This window comes from Cygnus olor, chromosome 5 (assembly GCF_009769625.2).
Source record: "Cygnus olor isolate bCygOlo1 chromosome 5, bCygOlo1.pri.v2, whole genome shotgun sequence".
Taxonomy (NCBI): Eukaryota; Metazoa; Chordata; class Aves; order Anseriformes; family Anatidae; genus Cygnus; species Cygnus olor.
In genome coordinates this window covers 7490361-7494674 of record NC_049173.1, presented here as the reverse complement: position 1 = coordinate 7494674, position 4314 = coordinate 7490361, and positions in this window count along the sequence as shown.

Below are 4314 nucleotides of genomic sequence, written 5' to 3'. Positions count from 1 at the left end.
TTGCCATTTTCATAACAATGTTGTGGTTAGGAACAAAATAAATTCCATCTTGATAGTCTTAGTAACGTTTGAAGTTGTGTGCGTGTTTTTTTGGTGTTCTCTTGGTTTTGCTCCTTTTCCTAGGTGACATGCAGTTACATCTGGTTATACTTTGAAAAGGGACTAGTTAGTCTCATGATGTTGAATATTGGGGAGCTATTTTGGCTTAGAAATTGTGATCATATGGTAGCTATAGAACAGTCCATTGTTTGTGCTAATACTAGTGTGGTTTGATTCCAGGTAGCCTCAGATTTGTTTGTAGACAGATTAAGCAAAGAAGTGTTCCCAGAATTCTCTAAAAAAAAAAAAAATTAAGTTTTTTTCCCCTTACATTTGTGAGGCTAATTGGATTTCACAGCAAGCATTTGAAGAAAGTATGTTGTACTTCCATGTCAGTTAAAAATAAAAAAATAACTGTAGTATTTAATCCATCACATTTTATCACCTTTCCTAGTACTTTAGTAGCTGTATTCGGATAATTCCTGCTGTAGAGAATTCAGTCCTAGTGGCTAATCAAGTCTACAACTGCTTTAGGAAGATTGCCAACAAAAATGCCTATATAAAGAGTTGCTTTGCAATTGCTAATCTCATGCTGTTAAGCAAAGGGATGTAATCATATTTGCCTTGCACAGAATGATTAAATTTCAGAACACATTGACCCAGATTTCTACTAACCTGCAAAGATTTTTAAGCTGGAAAGTTAGAAAGCCTGTTACTTATGCTTTCCCTAGTTAGCATCTACTTTAATCATTCGTTTTTGGTAATTTACTGTTTAGAGCATTATTCATGTTGTAACAGCTACTGACTGCTTAATGGTTATTGCTGTAGACTACAGTGGATCAGTTACAGATGCTGGAACTATAAATTAAACGGAGCTGTTGCTCAAATGGACACACACTGCTTTAAGAGTGATTTTCTCTGGGCTAATGTCCATAGGACAGAATGCAGTCAGACAATTTTTATAAGTTTTGAAGGGGTAAAAGTTGCTGGCATCTTTAAGACAGTGGTAAAAGCACAAAGTGAACCAGTTTAGCATTCAGACTGATTTCATACTAATGCTAATTAGTGCGCTGCATTGTGCTTGGCTAGCAGCAGCAGCAGTTCTTTTCTGGTGCCTTGGCAGTGTGACAGTATTGGTATTGTGTCTAGACTTCATGCATAACCTCACTAATACATAGTTGAAAGAAATTAAAAATTATAGTCAGGTTTGGTTATTTTCATTTACAGGCATGTCCAGGCATCTTTTTTAAACATCTGGTTGCTGAGATTTTTCTTGTCAATGCAAATAAATGTCTATTAAAAATTTATGTACAAGACACTTTACGCAAAACAATATTGATGATACAGCAGTTCTTAAATATGTATCTGCTCTGAAGATCTTGTGCTTCTCTCTCTCTCTTGCACAGACTTGAATGTTTGTGGGCCTAATCTTACATAATTGATCTCATCATCAACCAGTTTCAGTTAGAAGACCAAACCTTGAACCAAAGACAAAGATGGTAACTCCCAACAACAAAAAATGTACAGCATGTGGAATCTGACAAATAACATCCATTTTCTTAAGAAAATGCCAAAAACAAATGAATGGGTAACAGATTTCATCTGTTTCATAATACATGTCAGTGGTATGTTAGGAACCTCACACATCGATCTGTTGGCTTGATAACAAGGTTCTCAAGAAAAGCCACGAAGAAGGGAAATAGCTCAAGCTGAGCTACCCTCCTCTGTACAAATACAAAAAGGGCAGAAAATGCTATCAGAGGAGCCCTCTGGGTGGTCTCTGGCTACCAGTTAGATGGAGGACTCCTACTGTTACTTCCACTTTGATCTTTCTGCCTTCAGGGAAGGCATAAGGAGTCTTTGCCACTAACTAAATGGCCAATTAAAAACAAATCTCAACACATGTACGCCTGTAGTATGGGTGGTCAGAAGGAGGAGAAGAACAGAATACCTGTCTGCAATCAATCTATTTCTTGTATCTGAACTATTCCTGGAACACCTGCTAGCCTTTTAGGGGTAGTTAGAAAATAGTTGGGGAGGCTGAAGATGAGCCCACACTGCATGGCCTAATTTTCCTGTGATCATCTATGAAATCTTAAACTGGCACCCTGTGCAGATTATGAGTAAATGCTAGCATTTTTATCAATAGTAGCATTGCTGACATAAAAAAATCATGCAGAAAAGAGATGGCAACTCTTACTAGAGGATGCAGAAAGTTAGCTTAGGTTCTCTAAAGTCAGAAACCGGTAGCTCTGAGCTAAACTGTAGTAAATGGGTGTCTTTATCAAACAGCTTGACTCTGCAATCAAAATATCCTTTTATTGTTGTATATAATTAGAGTAAATGATTTGTTTTGGTTTAAGTATTTCTTCATCACTAAGAGGCAACTAAGCATTAAAATACCTTCAGTAATCCAGGAGCTTGATAATCAGTCATAACATTCTCTCAAGTTCTGTTTCTCTTGAGTTCTGCAGGTATTTCTGCAAGAAGTGATGTAGGGTAAACTCAAATTGAAACACGAATGAGATGTAACTTTTAAAGATGTTCTAAATCAACCCTTCTCTCTTCAGCAAATCCCATTATCTTCTAGTACTTGAGCTGCAGAAATCTGCTGATGGAATTATGTTCATTGATCCCAGGTATGTAACAATTCATCTATGTACATATGCAGATTAACTACAAATTGCTTCAATGTACAAGTTGGCATAGGTGTCCAAAATATGCTATCACATAAATAATCTTTGCATGTTGGAGTGAGCATACAATGAAAGAAGAGACATTGTACAAAGCAGAAAAGTATGAAGAAGCTTATACAATAAAACTTCATTGTACATTTTTTAGATAACTAAGTAGTTAGCATATCACTGCTTGATTTTATAGACCTTTCCTGAGTAGTTCCAGTTAAAACTGCAACATGCAATATTCGTTGAATTATCAAGTCTTACCAACATTATTTGACAGGGAGTAATTGAAAGAATTTTCAACTTTCAATTTAAAGTAATTTCATATACATCTAGGTATTCTCATTTCTTTTTCTGCTTTGAATGCTATACATAAAATAACTAAAAATAATGGAATCTTCATTCTCCCTCACTTTTTTAATTCAGCTTCACTATGGGAGGCAGAAACGCTTTTCAGTGACCTGCATTTGACAGAAGGCAACCCAAGGACGGGTTAAAAAGCCAGATACTAAAAATTCTTATGGTGCATTATGGTAATGTCTAGAAGTTGCTGGCCACAGCTGGGGACAGTCATGTGCAAGCATACAGCAAAAAGTTCCTGTTCCAGAGAACTTACTGTTTGAGTACTTGATCTTAGTCCTAGACTACATGACACTGAAAGTCAGCTTTGTCTAGACAACTTCACTTTCTTTTAAGGTGGGAATCATAAAGATGCCTTTCTAAAAACATGTTTTAAGTTCTTTCTGTAATGTAACTGTCAAGAGTTACAAGCAATCTCCAGAGCAACTGCCATGCAATTACTGTGGTGAACTTCACAGGTATATTTCTAATATATATTGTGACTCAGTACTTTCTGTAATATAACTGGATTCATCTGGGAGTACTGAATACCAAATGTGAGGCTGTGTAACTATGTCATTCCAGTTGATCTTGCAGCTGTTTTCACTATGTGAACAATGAACAGAAGGTATTTGTTGAATTTGTGGCAATACTAACCAGCCTGGGAAACTCAGATGGAAAGCTATTAACTAAAAATATTTCTCACTGTATTATTGACATTAACCATACAGACTTAAGTATTATAATGTATATTGTATTAAATTCAAGATTGTTTTAAATGAAACAATATAGATCTTGTTTTTGAAATCCTCAGAACAACTCCACAATCTGAGCAGCGATTACAGCGCTGGGTGATGGACTTCAGCCGGAGTAGCATTCACAACAATGATGGGAAATATTTACTGTGAAAACAGTATGCATGTAATCTGTGTCTTTTGTGTTTTGTTGCTGTGTGTTTAGGCATTTCAGAAAAAAAAAAAAAGGCCCCCAAACTAACTAGAGCAAAATTAACAAAGAAAGGGTACTTCATGGCAGTTGGTGAATTGGTCTGTCCTCTGTGATACATGCTTGACTAGCCGTTTTCTGTCAGCTGTGTACCTGAGCCTCCTCATGAATACCAAATAGCTGTATTAAATCTGGTTCTAATACACCATTTAAAGAACAGACTTTAAGATGAAATCCAGGTGAATCATTAATGTATCTGAAATGCAAATTGATCATCTCACAATTTTGCAGTGTGATTACAGAGAAGGGT